This window comes from Cyprinus carpio, chromosome B25 (genome assembly GCF_018340385.1).
Source record: "Cyprinus carpio isolate SPL01 chromosome B25, ASM1834038v1, whole genome shotgun sequence".
NCBI lineage: Eukaryota > Metazoa > Chordata > Actinopteri > Cypriniformes > Cyprinidae > Cyprinus > Cyprinus carpio.
Genome location: NC_056621.1, coordinates 8,612,589 through 8,625,510, shown reverse-complemented (window position 1 = coordinate 8,625,510; position 12,922 = coordinate 8,612,589). Strand labels below are relative to the sequence as shown.

Here is a 12,922-nt window from a genome sequence, read left to right as displayed (position 1 = left end):
AGATTAGATTATAAGTGATGCTGCGGTGCAATCTTTCCTAAATGATCAATCCCCCAAGAATTCCAATCAGTCAACTCAGTACTGATCTCGACAGAAAACATCTACCAGAAAGAAGCTAAAACTGCATTCTCTGTAATGAGATACAGATGAACCCTCTTGGATTTCTTCTGGCAGTGGTTTCATCTCCATAATCGCTAGCGGACACTTTCACTGTTTGACAACTGCATTTCGAGAAAGGAACAGGCCCGGAATTTGGATTAACAATAAAAACTCGGACTTCCATTATTATTTCTGTATTCCAGTTTTCATGTGTGGCTCATTAAGGTGGCAAATACCCTGAGAGTACTGAGGAAATTAAAAAATCTGCAAGGTTATTAGATTTTAGATCTGGCCAGCAAAAGCAAGATTTCCATAAGCAATTCCAAAAGGAGCAAAAGCGCAACATACAGAAACTTTTAAATCAGTTCTCAACTGGTGAGTCACGGAAAAGGCTAAATGAAAATAATAAAACAAAACTATCATGCATAGCTAGGAGAGCAAATAAATAAGCTTGTATTTCATGTTAATATAAAATAAAACTTAAATGTTAAGGATTTTTTGTTAACCTTTTTGCAATAATCTATGTTAGTTCTTGATGTTCAATACAAGTCCTACAAGTAAAACCAATTGAGAACCAGAGCTTAAATGAATAATAGATGCCAGGAACGACAGACAACCAAATACAAAACACATCCTGGGAATTCCAAAGCTTCTAGACAAAAGAACAACAATCTAGGACTGTGTAGTCTGGGAACACACACACAAAAAAAAACATATTTCTAATAACAAAGTGCAAGGCACAATCTTATGTTTACTAACAGTCAACTCGGCCTTTGTCTTTGATTCTGTCATTTTCACAGGCTAATCTGATGAGTCACGTAACCTGATGAGATAAATTCTTTAAATTTTACAGCTTTGAAGAGGAAAGGTTCAGGTTAAATGTGAACACCTTCTATATCAGGCCACAGAATGATTAGAATAACAGCAGGGGTTCAAACCGGGCTATTGATATAAACACTCTGCTGAGGTGAGTTCTGATCAACATCAAAGGCATGTTTGTCTAAAACACACCTGTCACCAAATAGTGTATAATCCAAACAGTTTTAACTAGTTTTTTAGTCTAATTATAAACCATCTTTCTTTCAAGATCAGAAATGAGAGAAAATAAGGTAACCGATTAAAGGAAAAAGTAAACAAAACAAAAATACAAAAAATAGTTCACATAAACAACTGAACAATTAAACATGAAATAAAATAATTGTAATATAAACATAAATATAATTAAATTATGCAATTAAATTATAAATGTCCCTGTCTGAAAGCGGATCCATGTGTTTTGGAACATGATAGTTTTCTAGTTGTTCTGAAACCACCAGCTGGTCATACCATCTTAAGATGGTCAAGCTAGTTTTTGGGACATGGTAGTTGGTAGACTAGACAATAACTGAATTTACATTCAGTACAATGATTTGAATAATAATAAAAAAATATTGTATACAGTGTGGCTATTGTGACGAAATGTAATGTTTTAGCTATTTACTGCCATAAGAAGAATATACTGACTTCTAGAAATATAAACACAGAATTATTTATAATTTCATTTACAACAACATTTTTTAAATTTTTATTATTATATACAATAATACTTGTTAAGCATCTACACCCTTTTCCCCTAAATTCTAAATAAAAGTGTTATAAATAAATGTGACATGCGGGATCCAGTTAAAGGCCAGCTCGGATCCACTAGAAACCATGTTCCACACAGTTATGTGTGGGTCTACCAGCAGGGGTTAATATCCTGCTGCAGTTAAGAAGTTATTACGACACAAATAAAACATCTAAAACATAATCTGCCGAAATCCTCACAATGACTTCACGGCAATTCTTGTAGGAAATTCGAGGTTGTCTTATCTTACCTCGAACGCTGCAGTGCTCAAAGCTTGCTTCCCTCGTTCACTCTCATTCCCTTTAAACGCTCACAAAACACCATCCAACGTTGTCTGCTTGGGACTGTTTGGCTGGTTACCGCAAACACGTTGAGCTGTCCTTCTATTCCAATGAACGTCGCGAGACAAACTACTTTGTTATAATGTTGCGCTACGGCGTCTGACTGGAGTAAAAGCGTTCTAAAATGTACCAAAACAAACGCTTGTTACGATGCTGGAACTTTTATTCTGCGCTGCGGGTTTTGACGAATGTAAAACGGTCTCAGAATGGAGAGACACAGATCACTTGTAACACTGTAGCAACTTCTATTCTTCTAGTCCGCGTGTCTCACAGGGCGGGACCAGCAGCAGTTAGTGGGAGCAGTGAGGTGTCTCTCTGGCCCTGAATGTCGCATGCTTGACTGTTTATTCATTCGAGCTTGAATAGGACTCGTGAATGTTTACTCATTTCTTGCTCTTGAACGAGGTGTTAACGTGCATGAATACTTATATTAGGGTTTTATTTAGATTATATGACTATAGTTGTTGTTTAGGCTGTAGTGTAGGTCTATGTCATTTAAATGCTTTTATTTGTTTGATTAATGGATACTTTTAAGCGATGACTGTATAAGAAGCCACGCTGCCAATTTAGATTTTTGTCTTAGGTTTCATATTGAAACATATCCAATGCCCAATGAAGTTATAAAATGAATATGACTGACCTCGTGTGGACAGTCTAAATATTACAACTGGGATCAATTCGTATTTCTGTTCGTCTGTCTGTCCGTGTAAATATGCATTTCTATCTCTGTCTGTATTTCTGTGTTTGCTTTTCTATACCTATCACTGTCTGTCTTCCATTCATTTCTATGTATTTCTTTGTCTGTCTGTTTTTCAGTCTTTGCTTTTCTATAACTATCACTGTCTGTCTGTCTGTCTGTCTGTCTGTCTTTCTATGTATTTCTATGTCTGTCTGTTTTTCTGTCTTTGCTTTTCTTCTTCTGTCTGTCTTTTTCTATAACTTCACTGTCTTTTATCTTCTGCTTTCTATCTGTCTATCTAAACTATTTCTGTACTGTCTGTCTGTCTATCTGTCTATCTATGTCTGTCTGTCTGTCTACCGTCTGTCTGTCTGTTCTATGTGAAAAACAAGTCTATTCTGTATTTTCTCGTCTGTATTTCTGTCTTCACTTTTTTTTATACCTATCACTGTCTTTCTGTCAGTCTGTATTTCTGTCTATGTCTGTCTGTCTTTCTATGTATTTCTCTGTCTGTCTGTCTGTCTGTCTGTCTGTCTGTCTATCTATCTATCTGGTAATTTCTATCTCCACCTTCACTTATACCTATATCTATGTATTTCTATGTCTGTCTGTATTTCTGTCTTCACTTTTTTTTATACCTATCACTGTCTTTCTGTCAGTCTGTATTTCTGTAACTATGTCTGTCTGTCTGTCTATATATGTTTTCTATCTTTCTATGTCTGTCTGTTTTTCTGTCTTTGCTTTTCTATAACTATCACTGTCTGTCTATCTGTCTGTCTGTCTGTCTGTCTATCTGTCTGTCTGTTGTATTTCCTTCTGCCTACCTAATTTCTTTCTGTCTATCTATCTATATCTATTTCTGTCTATATATCTTCACTTTTTTTTATACCTATTGTCTGTCTGTCTCTGTATTTCTGTCAGTCTGTATTTCTGTCTATGTCTGTCTGTCTGTCTGTCTGTCTGTCTGTCTGTCTGTCTTTCTATGTATTTGTCTGTCTGTCTCTGTATTTCTGTCAGTCTGTCTGTCTGTCTGTCTGTCTGTCTGTCTGTCTGTCTGTTCTGTATTTTCTCTGTCTGTCTGTCTGTCTGTCTGTCTATCTATCTATCTATCTATCTATCTATCTATCTCTCTATCTATCTATCTGTCTTTCTGTCAGTCTGTATTTCTGTCTGTCTATCTATCTATCTATCTATCTATCTATCTATCTATCTATCTATCTATCTATCTATCTATCTATCTATCTATCTATCTATCTATCTTATCTATCTATTTTTATCTATCTATCTATCTATCTATCTATCTATCTATCTAGTCTGTATCTATTATCTATCTGTCTAACTCTATCCTATCTATCTATCTATCTATCTATCTGTATCTATTTCTATCTGTCTATCTATCTGTCTGTCCTATCTATCTATCTATCTATCTATCTATCTATCTATCCTATCTCTATCTATCCTACTGTCTGTCTGTATTATATCTATCTATCTATCTATCTATCTAACTGTCTGTCTGTCTGTCTGTATCTATCTATCTATCTATCTATCTATCTATCTATATATCTGTTCGTCCATCTGTCCGTCCCTCTGTCTTTGTTAATATGTATTTCTTTCTGTCTATCTGTCAGTATTTCTATGTTTTTTCTATATCGGTCGGACAGTCTGTCTGTCTGTCTGTCAAAATAAACATTCTGTATACCAAAACCATCTACTGCAATTCCAGTGTATAGGCATTCTTTTAACTGTATAGATCCACTGATTCCCCTCTATTACTTTGCACTTATTTTCTCTCAGTGCTGCAGCCAAGATGAAAGATGGAGAAAAGGCCCAAGAGTCTCCTCTGGTTTCACTGCTACCACGTGTCTGTTGTCTATCAAGGGCTGTGGTGCTTTCTTTGGGTTCTGAATGAATTGAGACTCCTTCATTATTTCTCTTACTGTCTTTATCTCTCTCTCTCTCTCTCTCTCTCTCTCTCTCTCTCTCTGTCTGTCTGTCTCTCTCTCTCTCTCGCTCTCTCTCTAGGGTTTGTCTTGGGTTAAATAAATAAGAGCGCACGAGGAACACTGGCTCCGGTTCCTATCATGCTGGGCTGCTCCAGAACACACTGATCTCGGCAACTCACTGTCCAGCACAGACTCACAATATGACATGTTTGTGAATTTCAGGTATTGCCAAGATGGTAGAAAAACAATATATTTTTCAGAATTTATATACTTTCTTTTAGCTTAAACAATTATTTAGAATAACATTAAGACAAAGTCATTTTTGAGATGCTTTAATAAATGTAAATGGTGGTTATAGCTGCTATAGCACTTAGTAAGGCAAATGTTCATAAAGAAGACAAATATTCATGAATTCCACATAAAATGCTAGATTCTGATCAATTATAGTCAGAAGTCCGATGTTTCTTAATATTTGTCGTCCACATGGTAACGCTTTTTTAGCTAACTGAAACCAGCAATCAACACAACTGCTTCTATCTTACGCCTCAGTTATGGATATTAGTGAAAATGACCTCTGAGGACTTCAGTATTACTATTGCTGTATCCAAATATTGTTTTTCAGTTCAATTCAAGTTTTTTTATAAAGCGCTTTTCACTATACAAATAGTTGCAAAGCAGCTTTACAGAAAATTAACTTTCTACAATATATTTAGTCATCAGTGGTGACAAATGTCAAATTCATGTACATATGGCAGAAACGTTTGGAAAAATCAATTAAAGACATAATCAAACAGACAATGAACACTATTAACAGTAATGATTATATGTTGCAATCAAACTTGTAGCAAAATTGGGTAGTTTATGTTGTTTCAAGGTTGGCATCATCTGAGGTCCTCTGCAGGGTTGGCATCATCTCTTCTCAGGTGTTCGGTCATCTCAGGTCTTTATAAGGGCTGGATCCAGACTGAAGCTTATGTAATTCCTAGTTACTAAGGGATGTCAATCCCATGGCAGAAACAGAGAAACAGATAAGAAACATTATTAGTGTAGCTGCTGTTACAACCAAGCAAAAATGATTTGTTCAATCCAAGCTAAGGAATAATAATGAGGATTTGATCAGATATAACTGCAGTACAAGATTATGAGATGCATTGTTTGAATTCTTGGCCAAAGAGATGTGTTTTTTAATCTAGATTTAAACAGAGAGACTGTGTCTGAACCCAGAACGTTATCAGGAAGGCTATTCCAGAGTTTGGGAGCCAAATGCAAAAAGCTCTACCTCCTTTAAGGGACTTTGCTATCCTAGGTACTACCAAAAGTCCAGAGTTTTCCAACCTTAGGGAGCGTGATGGATTGTAGTGTTGTAGAAGATTACTTAGTTACACAGGAGCTAAACCATTAAGGGCCTTGTAGGTATGTAATAATATTTTGTAACTGATACGGAACTTAATAGGTAGCCAGTGCAGAGACTGTAAAATTGGGGTAATATGATCATATTTTCTTGACCTGGTAAGGACTCTAGCTGCTGCATTTTGGACTACTTGTAGCTTGTTTATTGAGGATGCAGGACAACTACCTAGCAGTGCATTACAATAGTCCAGTCTAGAGGTCATGAATGCATGAACTAGCTTTTCTGCATCAGAAACGGGTAACATGGGGAAGTCGTGGCCTAGTGGTTAGAGAGTTTGACTCCTAACCCTAAGGTTGTGGCCAGCAATACCACGACTGAGGTGCCCTTGAGCAAGGCACCGAACCCCCAACATCTCCCCTCACTCCTCAGCATAAATGGCTGCCAACTGCTCCGGGTGTGTGATCATGTTGTGTGTGTTCACTCTTGTGTGTGTGCACTTTGGATGGGTTAAATGCAGAGCACAAATTCTGAGTATGGGTCACCAAACTTGCCTGTATGTCACATCACTTTTTTCACTTTTAATGTTTCGTTGCTTGGCAATGTTTCAAAGATGGAAGAATGCTGTTTTTGTAACATGGGAAATATGATTTTCAAAAGACAAGTTGCTGTTTAATATAACACACAGATTTTTGACTTTAGAGGAAGTAACAGTACATCTGTCTAGTTGCAAATTGTAATCCAAGAGATTCAGTGTAGTTTTTTTATTTTATTTTTTTTTCCCAATAAGTAATATCTCTGCCCTATCTGAATTAAATAGGATAAAACGATTGGTCATCAAATTTTTACATTTTTAACACACTCTGTTAGCTTAGATAATTTAGACTCATCTGTGCTTGTTGAGATATATAGTTGAGTATCATCAGCATAACAATGGAAACTTATTCTGTATTTTCTAATAATATTACCAAGGGGCAACGTGTATATTGAAAATAGCAGAGGACCTAGGACAGATCCTTGTGGCACTCCATACTTTACTGGTGAAAACTGAGATTACTCCCCGTTTAAATAAACATAGTGGTAGTGATCGGACAGGTAGGATCTAAACTATCTTTAAGCCTGCCCTTGAGTACCCGTATAGTTTTGTAATCGATCTACAAATATATCATGATCTATAGTGTTGAACGCAGCATTAAGATGAAGTAAAACTAGCAATGAGGTGTAGCCTTGGTCTGACTCAAGAAGCAAGGCATCTGTAATTTTAACAAGTGCCATTTCTGTGCTACAGTGGGGCCTGAAATTCTTTATAGAGGTCATTTTTTTGAGCAGACACAAATTTTTCTAAAAATTTAGACATAAACGGAAAAGATTTTAAATGGGTAATTTGCCATTTCATTAGGAACTAGTTTGGTTTCTTAGATGAGCCCCAGAGACAGATCCCCAGTAAAGACCTTGTCTCCTAGACGGACACCGGGACAAGACCACAGGAACCAGATCATTCTTCTGCATAATCTGACCTTTCTGCAGCCTGGAATTGAACTGCTGGTTTTGTCTGGCCAGAGGAGAACTGGCCCCCCGACTGAGCCTGGTTTCTCCCATTCTGTTTTTTTCTCCATTGTCAACGATGGAGTTTTGTTTCCTTGCCACTGTCACCTTTGGCTTGCTAAGTTGGGGACACTTAATTTTCAGTGATATCGTTGACTTGATTGCACAGATACTATTAAAACTGAACTAAACAGGATGATGACATCACTGAATTCAATGATGAACTTCCTTTTTGTATTACTGACACACTATTTTCCTATTTAATGCTGTACAGTTGCTTTGATACAATCTGTATTGTTAAAAGCGTTATATAAATAAAGGTGACTTGACTTGACTTGACTCTTAATAAGAGGCTTAACCGCCAGCTTGAATGGTTTTGGGACATGACCTAAAGATAACGATTTGTTAATAATATTGCGAAGCAGTTCTTCTGCTACAGGTAACAGCTCTTGCAGTAATTTAGTGTTTTAGTAATTTTAGCTCTTCCTGTCCTATATTTGTAGAGCACTGCAGTTTTTCTTTCAGTATATTGTAAGGTACTATTTCTTGGAGAAATCATTTCTAGAATATTTTCAACTCAAACAAATATTTAATGTCCACATGTTAATTTATTTGGTGAGCAGCCATGTAAAATGTAATGGTAAATTCTACATTTTTCATCTATTGAAACCATAACAGTGCAACGTTTGAGCTTAACCAGTTCAACAAGGGAATACAAAGCAATGGGAGAACAAATGATTCTCCCAAAAGGCAATGGGATTCTGCAGATATGGTTAGATTTATATGTGAAATAATTTGTTTAGCAGAAAAAGTGTTTAAAATTCTCATTTTGTTGTCTCAGAAATATGCTGACATAATATGTAAGCCACAATGTTAAAAAGGATGAGAAAACTTATAAATTATTCATAGTTGTTCTCCATTGTTCTAATTTCCATGGCTTTGAACCCAATTTCAGATTTCTCACGTGGATTCGTTATTTTAATAAGGTTTGGGAGATCTGTCCTAAATGCAGCTATAACAAAAAGAAAAGGGACCCTGTAGTATTTTATCTAATCAGTAGACGTCGCTGTTTACCTCAGAATATGATAGACTGCTTTAATGTAAGTTTCCCTGCCCACAAATCTCCCTCAACGATCTGTTTCGTTTGTTCGAAAAATATTATTTATGTAGAATATATTCTTAGAATAGTAGTAGTAGTAGTAGTAGTAGTAATTATAATAATAATAATATAATATATAATAAATATAATAATAAGTATATTTAAAAAAGTAATGTTATAACACTGCCTTTCAAAACAATGTATTTTTATAGTGATTATGTAAAAGCACAAATACAGCAATATAGTTTTTTTTTTCTCTAAAGGCGTACATATTCAAATATGTTTATTAATTTATCAATCAGTTTTTTTGTTGTTTTTTTTTGTTTTTTTGTTTTTCAGACTGTTGTTACAAGAGCATCATAATCTCAATCTCTGGTTGCATGCTCTAATTTTGTATGAGCAAAGCTTGTGTACTGTCACATCAATATTTTTGAATTATTTAGCTGTTAGCAGCAGCCTACGCCTTCATTCAGAAAATATTTTACTCAGGCAAGTGTGATTTACCCTTTAAATGATCGTTTAAAACATCTGCCACCAGAGCTGCTGCAGCGGTGATGAAAGACGATCAATCCCCAGGGGGAATCGTTACATATGCATTTGTTTGTCTATAAAATGTTAATATGTGCATGTAGGCTATGTTATTTGACCATGAATAAAGCAAAAGTAACCATTTGAGTTATTAATGCTTTAAAGGAGAGGCCCTTGGATCTGGATCTGTAGTGTGTGTGTGTGTGTGTGTGTGTGTGTGTGTGTGTATCATTGCAGGTGCTGACAAGACGTATGTGCACTGCTGTAAGCATGGGGAAAGGCCTCTGTCTGATTAGCAAACAAACCCCACACACACACCACCAATCAACCCCACGGACATACCCACTCTCTCCCCACCCCACTTTCTGCATCATTCTGTTGGACCAGAACCCCTCAAAATAAAACAAAAGGAGCACCTTGTGTGATAAAGATTTCGGCAACAGGTAATTTTTTTTTAGAGTTTTCATTTTTTCAATTTTCTAAGTTGCCAGAGCAAGTTACTAGTGCAAAGTGATTTAGACAACAAAAGGAGAACAAATAAATGTGCATGAAGAAATTTTAAATGTACAGATGTTTTGAGTATCATTTAAAGAATATTTAAATAATGTCACTTAAACAATATGTTCTTTTGCATTCTAGTTGTGCTTTTTCCCGCAAGAAATTAGTCTGGACACACCTGTGGCTTGACTTCAGGTTTATTTTTTTTTTAATGTATTTGATTATATACAAACTATATGTGTTTTTTTTTTCTCTTATGCTTACCAAATTTGCATATATGTGATCAAAAATGTAGTAAAACTGTAACATTGTAAAATATTATTATAATTAAAAAAAACTTCATTTTAATATATTTTCAAATATAATTTATTATTATTATTATTCTAATTTGCTGATTTGTTCCTCGAGAAACATTATTATTATCATTGTTGAAAACAGTTGTGTTGCTTAATATTTTTGTGACAACTGAGATATAGTTTGTTTTTCAGGATTATTTGTTAAATAAAAAAATTCAATAGAACAGCATTCGTTTGAAATAAAAATAGTTTGAAACATTATAAATATTAATAGTATTTACTGTTACTTTTGCAAATGAATGTGTTCTTTCTGAATAAAAGTTTTTTTTTTTTCCAAAACCTTTGTGTGATAATGTGTATATAATGTGCAGAAATCAAGCAGAAAAAATCTGTTTTATACTAAAATCTTATCAATTTAAAAATCGGTTTAATTTTCCTAAGGCCTCATTTTTTAAGAAATATATGAGTTTCACAGAATTCTAAAAGAGCATAATATAAACATTTCTGATTATTAATCTCTCTTTGGTTTAAAATGTATGATTAACTACTTTTATCATTTTTTGCATTATTTTTTGCCTTTGTGTCAGATGTATCATTGTATAAGGCCATTGAAAGGAAGCTAAATAAAGACTGTTCAGATCGGATTGATGAGCCGGTGTGATGTATAAGACACCCAAGTCAGTCCAGATGTGAACCAGGTAAGCCCGGATCTGTTTCATATATCATCAACACCTTTCCAATCTGAGACGCAGTCACTCAGCTTGACCTTTCTGCAAGAGGCTCCAACTGAGACACCTAAGGCAGAAGTGAATCAAGTCTTGAGACTTTGCTAAATGTCAGATCTCTCATTAGTAGAATTTACCTGACTTGAGCAGGTTAAATCTTTCTAGGTGATGTTAATGTGAACAAACAGCGGAATCCATTAGCTGCAACAATGCTAAAACTGAGTTTTAGACAAACTGTACTGGACATATTGTCAACATAATGACTGTATTGTGAATAAAAGTCATGTGGGCATGTATGGAGACGTTGTTTTGATGTTGAAACAGATTTTAAGCCAAATGTAAATGTAATTGTACTGTATAAACAAGTTCTTTGAAAGTATTTTATCTTACTAGCTCAATGCACACTGAAGTACAGTATATGATAATTGGACATCCAGAACGCCGTGCTTATCTGCTGCTTGCTTCAAGAGAGCAAAGGCGGCCGAGACATCACCTCTGTGGTTTGTTTATTTAGCAGCCCAGCATCTATTCAGTTGTTTGAAAAGATAATCCACCCCCACATGCAGAGCGGGTGCACCTGGCCTCTCTGTGGGTTGCCAGGTACTATTTGTGATTTCGATAAATTCTGCATTTAAAGAGTAACAGGGTTGGTGCATTTTTCAACAGTAAGATATCATGTAAGTTACACCTTATGAAATGGTTATTGACACAGTGATACAGGTGTTTTTCTTTTTTTTTTTTTTTTTAAATTAGCAAATAACCTTTAGAAAACAGTTAAGGTGACAGCTTAGCAAAACTATGATTTATGATTAGTCATATTATAGGAAGAGAAGATATGTTCATTCAAGAGCATTGAATATTTGATTTTAAAAAAATTGTATGTGCCACTGTGAACAAGATATTTATTTGTATGTAAATACATTTAAACACAAATGATTCATAAAATATACAAAAAATTAAAAAAAAGATATAATATAGATGTTTAGAATGTTAGAAAAGATTTATATTTTAAATAAATTCTGTTCTTTTGAACTTTTTGTTCATCAAAGAATCTGGAAAAACAAAATGTATCACAGTTTCCACAAAATTATTTAGCAGCACAACTGTTTTCAACATTGATAATGGTAAGAAATGTATTTTGAGCAGCAAATCAGCATATTAGTATGATTTCTGAAGGCTCGTGTGACACTAAAGACTGGAGTAATGATGCTTAAAAATTTATTTTTGATCAAATAAATGCATGTTTCAAAAACCTTTAAAAAAATAATAATCATACCAACGTCAATCTTTTGAAAACATTCTATTTTGAGGCATTACAAGTAAACACTGTACCTTTTACATTTGCATATGTGCTTAAAAGTACATTTCGCCAACTTTTAGGTGTACACTTGCAAAAGCCACAAAACACCAGTTCTGATTTCAAGGAGACATCAGAAAAAAAAAAAATGTGTTGGACAGCTCTAGGAAGGAATTGTCGGCAGAAATTTGATGTCAGTCTGTGAATCCGTCAAATCCGGAATTATGAGAGCAACATTTGATATGCTGTCCTATATTTGCAAATATATTTCCTTCCCATTATTTAGCCACATTACTAATTTTAAAGCCACGTGACTTATATATTTAAAAAAATCATACCAAAATCTACGGCTGAAGACCTAATCTAATCTACATCACTTTATGTATTTGACTTCATAATGAATTGTTCTATTAAGAAACTGTAATGACTAAATGCTCTGAGGTCCCTCTCTGCAGTGAATCTCAGCACTATGTTAACACTTGTGCAATATATCACCAGTTTTTATTGGTGGATCATCCAGAGCAGATGAGAGCTTCGGCAAAGTGCTTACTGCTAGTCCCTTTCTGATTTATATCTCATGGGGGACTGGGTGGGGGTCTCTTCCTAGTCCTTTTAGACTTTAATGATGATCTACTCCAGAGTTCACTGACAACTGGTCCTATCTGATTAATGTAAAGATTTGTCTACTAATCTGTTGATGAGGGTTACCAAACGTCCATACTGACTTGAGCCATCAAATACTAACTGCAAAAATCCCAGTTTTTACTCCGAGAGGGCGGGACTCTAATTTGAATGATGCGGGCATCAGCCAATCACTGGCTTTCTAAGGCAGAGCTGATGGAAGTTGTAATCAGCATCTGAGGTTTCACGTTTATTGATTCACTAGGGAAACTAAGTGCCGTAGACTGATTCGCACGT

General features: G+C 35.1%; 1 protein-coding gene across 1 annotated transcript in view; it reads right to left on the bottom strand.

Annotated features, from left to right (window-relative positions):
• LOC109069801 (A-kinase anchor protein 13-like) overlaps window positions 1-2,378 on the bottom strand; it is a 96,006-nt gene extending 93,628 nt beyond the window's left edge. Inside the window, 1 exon segment of the mRNA XM_042752714.1 lies at window positions 1,956-2,378. The gene's annotated coding sequence lies outside the window, so the exon portion shown is untranslated.
• Window positions 2,379-12,922: the final 10,544 nt, after the last annotated feature.